The sequence below is a fragment of the Odocoileus virginianus genome, chromosome 5, assembly GCF_023699985.2.
Source record: "Odocoileus virginianus isolate 20LAN1187 ecotype Illinois chromosome 5, Ovbor_1.2, whole genome shotgun sequence".
Taxonomy (NCBI): domain Eukaryota; kingdom Metazoa; phylum Chordata; class Mammalia; order Artiodactyla; family Cervidae; genus Odocoileus; species Odocoileus virginianus.
The window spans coordinates 55,357,210-55,369,431 of record NC_069678.1 but is presented as its reverse complement, the minus strand read 5'-3'; the positions used below and the strand labels follow the sequence as shown (position 1 = coordinate 55,369,431).

The 12,222-nt window shown below is 36.2% G+C and overlaps 1 protein-coding gene across 1 annotated transcript in view; it reads right to left on the bottom strand.

Annotated features, from left to right (window-relative positions):
- The window catches only part of NEGR1 (neuronal growth regulator 1), a 973,420-nt gene that overhangs the window by 314,981 nt on the left and 646,217 nt on the right, over nt 1-12,222 (bottom strand). The gene's annotated exons all lie outside the window — the stretch shown is intronic.

The window sequence follows — 12,222 nt, the reverse complement described above, 5'->3', positions numbered from 1 at the left end:
ACACTAGCTGCTTGAACCAAATGCAGAAACTCTTTGAACATCTGCTCTAGGCTACAGAATGCTGATTTGTTTAGGATAGGTCAAAGTACGATTTATTAAAGAAAAGAATTATATGCATTAAGCTAACATGTCTCACTGTATTATTTAAAAATATAGAAATATTATCCAAATCCCTAGCACTAATTCTGAAACAACTGGGGAGTGTGTATAAGATAGAAATTACCACCAAACTACTTTTTAAGTTTTCTTTTTAATAGTGTTAGGTTTTTTTTTCCCATTTATTTTTATTAGTTGGAGGCTAACTACTTTACAATATTGTAGTGGTTTTTGCCATACATTGACATAAATCAGCCATGGATTTACATGTGTTCCCCATCCTGAACCCCCCTCCCACCTCCCTCCTTATCCCATCCCTCTGGGTCATCCCAGTGCACCAGCCCTGAGCACTTGTCTCATGCATCCAACCTGGGCTGGTGATCTGTTTCACACTTGATAATATACATGTTTTGATGCTGTTCTCTCAGATCATCCCACCCTCGCCTTCACCCATAGAGTCCAAAAGTCTGTTCTGTACATCTGTGTCTCTTTTTCTGTCTTGCATATAGGGTTATTGTTACCATCTTTCTAAATTCCATATATATGTGTTAGTATACTGTATTGGTGTTTATCTTTCTGGCTTACTTCACTCTGTATAATGGGCTCCAGTTTTATCCATCTCATTAGAACTGATTCAAATGTATTCTTTTTAATGGCTGAGTAATATTCCATTGTGTATATGTACCACAGATTTCTTATGCTCCCAGAATATTGGAAATAAAAGCAAAAATAAACAAATGGGACCTAATTAAATTTAAAAGTTTTTGCCCAACAAAGGAGACTATACGCAAGGTGAAAAGATAGCCTTCAGAATGGGAGAAAATAATAGCAAATGAAGAAATAGACCAAGGATTAATCTCAAAAATATACAAGCAACTCTTGCAGCTCAATTCCAGAAAAATAAATGACCCAATCAAAAAATGGGTCAAAGATCTAAACAGACATTTCTCCAAAGAAGACATACAGATGGCTAACAAACACATGAAAAGATGCTCAACATCACTCATTATCAGAGAAATGCAAATCAAAACCACAATGAGGTACCATTACACGCCAGTCAGGATGGCTGCTATCCAAAAGTCTACAAGCAATAAATGCTGGAGAGCATGTGGAGAAAAGGGAACCCTCTTACACTGTTGGTGGGAATGTAAACTAGTACAGCCACTATGGAGAACAGTGTGGAGTTCTTTTTAAGTTTTTGATAAACTGAATGAACTATGATCTCACAGCAATAAGAATTGAATAGTGAATCTTAAACCTGGAACATGCAGAGTATTCTAAACAGAACTCTATCATCTTTCATTTTACCTATAAAAACTGTAACTGTTTCATGCCTCCTCACAATGGGCATTTTTGGGGGGGTTATTTTGGGTAGTTTTTGCATTTCTGTTACCTTTACTAGGTAGAGCAAGCAGACAGGTTGCTGAGACTTCATTACATTCGCTATTAAAATCTCTTCTTTCATACAATACGTGAACAAACTTATTTTGAGTGTAGTGTCATTCCCAAGGATTATTTATTGTGATTGCTTTATCTATTCACTGAGAATCTTAATAGTCTTGGTTCTTTATTTCAGTGACAGCCATTCTGACAGGTAGCACCTCTGCATATTCTGGTTATTCAAACCTTTTTCTCCTTGTCCACAGTGATCTTGCTTCCTTACCCTTCAGACGAGACTATATTTTTCAAAGTCTCTGGTGTTTACACAGTTTACTGAAAATAATTAAATTTTATTTTTGATTTACATGGAGGCAGGCTGGTATAATGAAATAGCCTCAGACCTAGAATCAGGATTTCAAGATTCCATTTCGAGTGGATCATTCCAACTCTATGACCTAATTTCAAAAGTTACCCAAGCATACATCCATAAGACAAAATAACGGGTTTATTTTACAATTACTATCTTGAATTTCATGTGTGCTTGTTTTATATTTATTTTATTTATGTATTAAACCTATAGACCTGTATCACCAGATAATATGTTAGATATTGAGATTAAAAATAATATAATAAACCTTTTTATGCCTTAACTTAGCTCAAAGTCTGAGTCTTTGGTATCCTGTGGACCGGTAGCTGCCAGGCTCCTCTGTCCATGGACTTCTCAAGGCAAGAATACTGGAGTGGATTGCTATGCCCTCCTCCAAGGGATCTTCCTGACCCAGGGATCAAACTTGTATCTCTTATGTCTCCTGTATCGGCAGGCGGGTTCTTTACCACTGCACCACCTGGGAAGCCCAACTTACCTCATCGTCTCCACTTAATAGTTGAGAAACTGACACACACACAGCTTGACGATTTGACCAAGCTTCATAGCAGCAGAGCCGGAATTCAAAGCCAGGGTGAGCAGCTGCACAGCCTGTCCCCGGAACCACTGTATACTGCCTTAAGCAAGAAAGAGGAGTCTCACTCTTTAAAGAGCTCACAGGCCACAGGTGAAAGCTAACATGTAAACCGTTAGGGTAATGTGATGCGTGCCATATAGTAACACTAATGCATACAATGTAGAAGCTCGTTTGCTTTGTGCTAGTCACACTGCTGTTTTAAGAGTATTATGACACAATCCTCAGAGCAAATCTTCAAAATGGGTATAACTATCCCCCATTTGTGTGTGTGTGTGTGTGTGTGTGTGTGTGTGTGTGTTTTTAATGTAAGAAAACTGAGTCTATGAGAGTTTGATTAATTTTCCCAGTACTGTATCGGTCTGAGCTGGGATTAGAAATCATATTTGCCTGATTTCACATCCTGTTTTTGTTACCATCTGTCACACTCCACTGCATACACAGCAACCCTAGTTTGAAATTCTCTGAAATTTATTTCTCTAATGTTGTTGTACTTATTCTTTCCATGAAATTACAATTTTAAAGAAATAAATAGGTTGCCCAAATTTGCCAACAATGCATGAAAGAACAAAATCATCATCCTTAATAACTGCTCAAAGAATTCACAAACCAAAACAACAGGATTATTTAGAATGGTTTTACACTGCAGTCAAAAAACTGCAAAGTCAAACAACTTTAAACCTTTGCTTCCTGTCTGCTGGCAGTTGAATCCATGCTGTTCCTAATAAATTTAGATACTTGTATCTGAGAAAGGAAAGTGAAAGTCATTCAGTCCTGTCTGACTTTGCGACCACATGGACTAGTTCTTGAGGCCAGATTACTGGAGTGGGTAGCTTTGTCCCTTCTCCAGTGGATCTTCCCAACCCAGGAATTGAACCAGGGTCTCCTGCATCACAGGAGGATTTTTTCACCTGACCTGACTCCTGAGAAATATCTATGCAGGAGAATCGGGAAAGGAGCACATTAATGCTGTATATTGTCACCCTGCTCATTTAACTCAAATGCAGAGTACATCATGAGAAACGCTGGACTGGAGGAAGCACAAGCTGGAATCAAGATTACTGGGAGAAATATTAGTAAACTGAGATATGCAGATGACACCACCCTTATGGCAGAAAGTGAAGAAGAACTAAAGAGCTTCTTGATGAAAATGAAAGAGGAGAATGACAACACTGGCTTAAAGCTCAACATTCAAAAAACTAAGATCATGACATCTGGCCCCATCACTTCATGGGAAATAGATGGAAAAATACGGAAACAGTGCCAGGCTTTATTTTGGGGGGGCTCCAAAATGACTGCCGATGGTGACTGTAGCCATGAAATTAAAAGACACTTGCTCCTTGAAAGAAAAATTATGGCCAACCTAGACAGCATATTAAGAAGCAGAGATTACTTCGCCAACAAAGGCCCATCTAATCAAAGCTATGGTTTTTCCAGTAGTCATGTATGGATGTGAGGGTTGGACTATAAAGAAAGCTAAGCACCAAAGAATTGGTGCTTTTGAACTGTGGTGTTGGAGAAGACTCTTGAGAGTCCCTTGGACTACAAGGAGATCAAACCAGTATATCCTAAAGGAAATCAGTCCTGAATATTCATTGGAAGGACTGATGCTGAAGCTAAAATTCCAATACTTTGGCCACCTGATGTGAAGAACTGACTCATTTGTAAAGATCCTGATGCTGGGAAAGATTGAAGGCGGGAGGAGAAGGGGACGACAGAGGATGAGATGGTTGGATGGCATCACTGACTCAATGGACATGAGCTTGAGTAAGCTCTGGGAGATGGTGATGGACAGGGAAGCCTGGCGTGCTGTAGTCCATGGGGTCGCAAAGAGTCAGACACGACTTAGCAACTAACTGAACTGAACACAAAGCATGCACACATGTGCAATAGCAGACACAGACAACTTAAGAACTCTTGTGAAGTTCAATTATGATGATACAGAAAAGATTCAAGAAGATTAATTCTGTGTTGCTCTCAAATGTTCAGTTACAAAGAATTCAGTTCCATTAATTATCTTGCTTGACATATATGCTTACTGAGAAAGTTTGCTGATAAAGTTGGACAGGTTTATAAGCTGGATGTTTGTGCAAGGTTTCAAGTTCCAAGATCAGTTTGAAAAATACACTCAGAAGAAGCCACCTTGCAATTCTCAGATTTTGACCCTTGGGCAGCTTACTAGAGCATGGATCTGGATAAGAACAATATTACAGAAGCATAAACACACACAAGTATGTGACATATATTAATATTTGGTATTTGTTTTTTTGACTTTACCACTTTTCTTCAGTTTGGCATGGAATCATTTTCAACCTAAAGCAATTTCAATCTGTTAGAAAGTGCTTTCTTACTGATAGTTGATGGTCAGTCTCTGACAGTCAACCTCTATTATATCTAATATTTGATATATATCTTTTTTTATAAAGGGATAAATGCTACTTTAGGAAGAACCAAAAACAAACACAACAGTGATTGTCATCGAGCATAAATGTTTGCTCATGTACTAAAGCAAGAAAATCATTTCATCTCTCACTTTTAGGAAAAAAACCAACTAGGAATAATAAAAAAAATTGGACATCTGGTCACTGAAGATGCATTTTGACTTTCTATGAACAACTGGGTCAATGATCACTCATAGACCCTTAGCACTAAAGACCCTTTCAAAACCTCAATAAAAGTATTGAAGAATAGATTAGAGTTAAATTGGGTAGCAGATGCATTAAGTAAAAATATCTTTGCACCCTAGTCATTAACTGAATTGTAAGTTTTAGATTTAAAACAAAGGACCAATTATGTTGCCCTCAATAGAAGAAATCATGTATTCCTTAGCTGTATGTTTAATAACACAGTTTTGCTTCAAATGAGGGATTATATTAACCATAGAATTAAATCTGTAATTGTTAAACCATGAAAGTCCCAAGGTGAAAATATTTAATTTGTAGATATTTATGTTGTTCGATTGAGAAAAATGCTTTATTTAAAAATATGTTTTCTGAGTGATTATCATATATTTCTAATATTCTGATTTCAATATCTATAGGGATTTTCCTTCAAATTTCTTAGCTCTTCACATCTCTCTTAGATGCAGTTGTTGTTCTCAGTGATATCATTTTAATTCTCTCCTTTGTCCTTGCCATGACAAAACAGAAGTCTTTCAAGTACAACCCATGTATGTAGGAAATAAAAATATTTAAATACTTCTTTAATATTCAGAAATATCTCTGAATAGTTTTATTATCTCGAAGTTATTCTTCTTTGATTGTGAAGCACTGGATCTATGTCTGCCTATGAAAATTCATGAACTTGCATTGAATCTGGCCCTGCTTCCTCTGCATTACCCACCCCACCCTTCTTTCTGTTTCCCTTTCTGGTCTCCTCCAGCTCATGGCAGTCTGACAGATCAAGCAGAGCCATGCTCCCTACTTCCTATAGGGTTAAGCAAATGCTTTTGCTTTTGTCAGGGAGACCACCCTTTCCTTTATTTACTTTTTTTGGAAAGAAAGAAAGTCTCATACTGTCATGTCTGACTCTTTGCAACACCATGGACTATGCAGTCCATGGAATTCTCTAGATCAGAACACTGGAGTGGGTAGCCTTTCCCTTTTCCATGGGATCTTCCCAACCCAGGGATCCTTTTTTTTTTTTTTTTTTTTTTTGTACCTTTTTTGAGTACCTGTCAAATTCAGTTTTATCCTTCAGACATCATCAAGGCCAAGGCCTCTTGGAAGCTTTCATTGATATCCAAAGGCATCTTTCTGGTAGCCTTGACTAGCACATTATGAATGGTTTATCAAAGCACTTGCCACAGTTTATTACAACTTCATGTTTCTTTGTCTTTATCCTCTCCTAGATACTGAACTGACTGAAGACTCATACCCCTGGCCCTAAGACCTTGATAGTGTCATAGTAAGCAATAAGTAAATAGGAAAATAAATACATAGATACATGTAGATTTACTAAAGTGCTTCATTACTCTATAAATGTCATATGTACTAGTACTTTATTTAGAAGAAAACAATATGTGTTTTTATGTCCTGAGTTGTTCCAGGTGTTAATTAGCTTATCAAGAAATTTAAAAAGAGCAGAGTAGCTTAAATTATAAGCCATGTGAAAGATCAAAAAAAGGGAAAGTTAAGGTAGGGGCACAAAATGGGACAGAAACAAAAGCTTAGGTGATAATTGTGAATACAAATAATGCTCATTTTTCTTCTGGTCCCATGATAGCTAGTATCATTGTCCAATTCCAACTCTGGATGCTGAGTTTTTCTCTCTATTTAAAGCATATAATTGTCACCTGCCATTTCTTATAGTTTTATACAGGACATGTATATCTAACTTGCCCAAAGTTTTGGAGAAAACTTTATGAACAGGCTAAGAATTTGGTCATTTCCTCAGAATCCTCTTCCTCTTCTTATCTCTCCCAGGTGGCCCCTCATTTCAGGCTTTGATACAATTGTACTAAGTTATACTAATTGGTACATTCTATTCCACATGTTTGGAGCTAGTTATATTGGAAGATAAAGTGCACATTTGCATAAATGAATATGTATCGGATGCAAAATAATGCACAAATATGTGCCTGTGATTTACTGGATAAAATCTTGTTCATAGTGCATTCAAAAATACCTTTACCATTTGACCACAGGAAGAATTACTGAATTCTATTTTAGTGGATATTATGTCATCAAAATAATTTCTGATTCCAAATACAATGATCAATATATAAATCTTACTGACATGAGTGAAAACTGAAATAATGTCCACATATCTTTTTACCTTACACTAGTTGACTCTCTATTTTTTCTGGTTAATTAATACCTTCTTTTATCCATGTCTTCTTCTTCTTAAAAATCAGGATAGTTAATAATTTTAATCTCATTGAACTTCAATTTTCTTATCTGTAAAAAATGGAATTAAGCTTTTTTTCTGGGTGAAAGCGCTATATAAATGGCAATCTATCTTTATTGAATCCACCTGAAAATTTTGGTTAAAAAAATGGTATCAGAAAAAAGTTAGTCTTATTGTCCCAGGAAAAATATAATTTTGGAACAAACCTAATATCTCTTTCCTGTTTTGTCTAATATAATAATGCACTTTGTTAATGCTAATCTTTAAAAGAGTTCACCCTTCAACTATAAACCTGGTGCTGCTCTATGTGACAGGAACATATCATTGTAGAAAGGAAAGGAAAATCCCTTATGACACAGAGCTTACATTCTAGAGTAAATTCATGTAAAGAGAGAGATATATTTTTTCAGTTGTTAACAGTAGGCCAGCCACTGTGATAGGTGCTGTATGTATATCGTATCATCTCATTTAATTTTTACCCAAAACTTGAAAATTATCTATTATTGCCCCAAATTTACAGAATTGGAAATTGAGACTCAGAAAGGTAAAGTGGTTTCCCAAGATCTCAAAGTTCAGTAAATTATATAACAAGGGTTCAAATAATTTATACCTGACTGTAAGGCCTGAATTTCTAAAAGTGTGTGTGTGTGTGTTAGTCACTCAGTAATATTTGACTCTTTTGGAACACTATGGACTGTAGCCTGCCAGGCTCCTCTGTGCATGGGATTTTTCCAGCAAGAATACTGGAGTGGATTGCCATTTCCTCCTCCAGAGGATCTTCCCCACTGAGGGGTCAAACAGGCCTCTCCCATGTTTCCTGCATTACAGGCAGATTCTTTACCTCTGAGTCACTGGGGAAGCTCTAAAAGAGTTACTCTTAATTGGAAAAGTACATACAAATAAAGTGGAGAATAAACAACTTGTCCAAGATCAGAGAACCCTGCCCTTTTTACCAGCAGTATTCATTTTGAAGGGCTGGGTTTTGCAGGATTTCCTGATTTCTAACACCTGAGATTCTGCTTCCCTATGGAGATCTTGATTAGTCTACGATATAATCTACATTTTCTAGATTCTAGATTTGACTTCCATGAATCAGCTTTACCTATTTTTTAGACCCTGGTTTCTCATTTCCTGTTTATTGAAATTTAATTGAATCCATGGGCTTTATGGATATTCATTTTTCCACTTTTAATTAACAATAAAAATTATGGAACTAGTATCCTCTAAGCCACTTCCAGGGTTGGGATGCAAATACAGATAAGACAGAGAATCTGTCCAAATTGAATCCACTAGCTTCCTTTGGCTTAGCTAATCGACTGGTTCACATTTTTTTCTTTCTTCTTATGTGTATGTGTATTAATCTCTTAAGATCTATTTATGATAAATGTCATGATTTCTTTTGAGTTTTTTTTTCAATTTGATGAGAAATATGCTTACATAGTTACATATTTTACATAGTTACATATGTAATACATATATTGTTGTTTAGTCACCAAGTTGTATCTGACTTTTTGCAATTCCATGGACTTTAGCCCACCACTCCCCTCTGTCTGTGGGATTTCCGAGGCAAGAATACTGGAGTGGGTTGCCAGTTCCTTCTCCAGGGTATGTTCTCAACCCAGGGATTGAACCCACATCTCCTGCATTGGCAGGTGGATTCTTTACCACTGAGCCACATGGGAAGTCCAAGACATAGAAGTATGTATATATATATTTCTTATCCAATTGTGTGTAGATGTGTGTATATACATACATAAGCAAATATAAAAAATGTACATATTCATATATTTATTATAGCTATAGTATATTGTAAATCATGAATATACTATATTCATATACAAATGGATAAAAGAATACACAGAGAAAAACAGGAGAATAATCATCTACAAAATCTTCCTACCCAGAAACAAAGTTTTGTATAAAATCTTACAAGTTTAATAAATAACTCAAAATGTAAGTAAATAAATTTATTCTTTAAATGTCTGTAAATAACTCAAAATAAATGTGCTTATTTGATCAACAAACTAGTCCAATCTATACAAAATAAGTTAAATATACTAATTATTTCATTAAAGTGTTGTTTAATCAATAGAAATCCACAGGAGAGTGCTATGGGTACAAAGTATGTGGCGAATATTATTTACTGTAGGTATAAGAAATATACATGTGCCTATATGTAATGAATGAGGCAGATGTATTACATAAACACTAACATATTACATATTTCTAAATTACAGGGAATATAAATCTCTTCCTCAAAGTGACTTCTGCATAACTGAATGTACTGGAACTTATGAAAATTTATTACATTTCATCTTGAACTTCATTTGGGAACAGGGACAAAGTTTCTCTTCAAGTTATTCACAAAGCTACTGCAATTTTATATGCACAATCAATATTGATTAATAACCATGAAAAGAGGGCTGCCTTGAACCTGGTATAATTCTATCTTCAGGGAATCTTCAGATTATCAGGGGACACGGAGTTTCATGCTGGCTACAGTGCACTGTGCTCAATTTTGGGCTTTGACAAACGGAAGTTTGTTCAGTAGGTTTTGGCTAATTTCCTTTGGGAAATCAGTAAAATCCATGGATGGTGCTCAGTTTCTGACTTCGAAAGGGGTGAATTCACAAAATTAATACTTTTCAAATTTCCTCAAAACCAGAAACATATACACTTACATTCACACACCTACATGGCTAGATATCACTGGTATACATGTGACACAATTATTCCAAATTAAGGCAAAACTTAGGGCATGACCAGAAATCTGACCAAACATGCATAAAATATTTATTCAAGAGATGTAAATTTAACTGATCAATCAGTATTCAGTTCTTCATGGCACATTTGAGAAAATGTTAGCTATCAAAGGTATAATTTGAGAAGCAACAGTAAACATTGTTTAAATCCATGTAAAAAGTCCTGTTTTTGAGTTCATTTTCTTAATATTTTTTAATATTATGTTGGTACCAATATTTCCACATATGATTATACTTCAACTGAAATCAGTTCTTATAAAACACAGTCTGTATTACAACTATAATAAACACATCCTTAACTTTTTTGTTTACTTTCCCCTTTTCTCCTTCTGATTTTCCTTCTCAAGTTAAAGTTGGTTAACAACGCTTTCTTTTCTGTTTTTAATGTCTGAAACCCTACAAAAGCCACTGAAACCCCCTTTTGAACTGATGGAATGTCTCAGGCTATGCTTCAAACTTTCCTCCTCCCATTTTGTGTTGGAAGACAATCTTCCAGGGGTCTCCTGCGTTTCTGCACATCTTGTGAGCAGAGGCCCTGACAGCTTTTGTTCCTGACAATCTTTTCAAGAATGTTTGTATAGCGAACAGTCTTGGAAGATAGAAGTGGTTCTCTCCATGAAGCAAAGGGCAGGTTTGTTTATGGTCCAGTATGATAAAGATAATTTCTCCCTCTGTGGCAAAGGCTGGTTTGCTTGCCGCCATTATATATGAAAAAAATTGAGTTTCTAAGCCCAAGGATACCTCAGCTATGACATAAACCTACTGTGTGTATAGATTTCTCTTAACCTTCATCATATCACCTTGCAGTAATTGGGACTTGGGGAACGGACGTAAGAAAATGACAATACCCTGGCTATTGCTATTTCTATGAGTAATAAATTGCCCTTTGTCTCTGTCTTCTGTCAGCATTTGTGAAATTGTGGCAGATCCCTTACAGTTCTTGACACCTGTCTCCCTAATTTCTGTCCTGCTTTATATAAGGATGCTTTTCTCCCCAGAAATCCTTCAGATGATAACTCATTGGTCGGTCTTTCTCTCAGTTCAATTTCTCTCCATATTTCTGCATCCTTTCCTGAACTGTTTCAGTCTAAAGAACCAACTTGTCCAGCATAAAAAACAAAAACAAGAATCAAATTAAATAATAAGTGACCATGAACTAAAGTCAGAGAGGTGAAAAGCATAGAAACAAAAGTGTGAACACACACAAGTGGATTATACATGGAGTATAGACCCATGTAGATCCAGTTGGTAGCTTGTTTTCAACTGTATCCCCATGGGAGACATCACTGTAGACAGACACTAATTCTAGGAGTTGAGAGTAGGCTGCATTGTCAGGCTGGGTGTCTGGCTTGTTTGACAGATTGACTCTGCTTCCTCTTTTCTTACGGCTCACTGCTAAAAGTATTACCTCATTTCAGTCTTATTTTTCACCTCTTTTCTCACTCCCCCCAACAATAAAATCTGTAGACCCATATTCAGATAAGCATGGCTAGTGATAAAATAATCAGAAATTTTTATTTGAGTGAATGATATTTATTAACTCTTATTTTAGAGAGTTCCAGAATGGTGAGCAGTAACTCACTGCAACAAGAGTCCTAAGATTCAATGGAAATTTATCACAAATGCATATTTTCAGGCCATATTCCCTAAAGATTTTGATTCAGTAGGCCTGGTAGGACACAGATTTTCCATTTCTAGTAACCTTTTGGGTGACTCTACTGAAGTTTGTCTCAGAATATTATATAAGAAACTCTGCTCTAGGAACTGCCTCCTTCTGGCATTGTGCACATTTGCTCAGTTGTTGTTCAGTCACTCAGTCATGTCCAACTCTTTGCCACTCCATGCCAGGCTTCTCTGTCCCTCACCCTCTCCCAGAGTTTGCTCAAACTCATGTCCATTGAGTAGGTGATGCTATTCAACCATCTCATTCTCTGTCATCCCCTTCTCTTGCGTTCAACCTTTCCCAGCATCAGGGTCTTTTTCAATGAGTCAATACCAAATGTATAGCTTAGCCACTGACAAATGTTAGTTGGTGGCAATAATTTGCCCTGGCAATATTCAACTACTGACTGTGTTTTGATAGATTCTTTTTGACCCATAAAATTGAGATTAAATATATGAAAAATGCTTAACGTTAGCATCTGGGGATGTATTTGGAAAAATTTCTTCTGATCTAT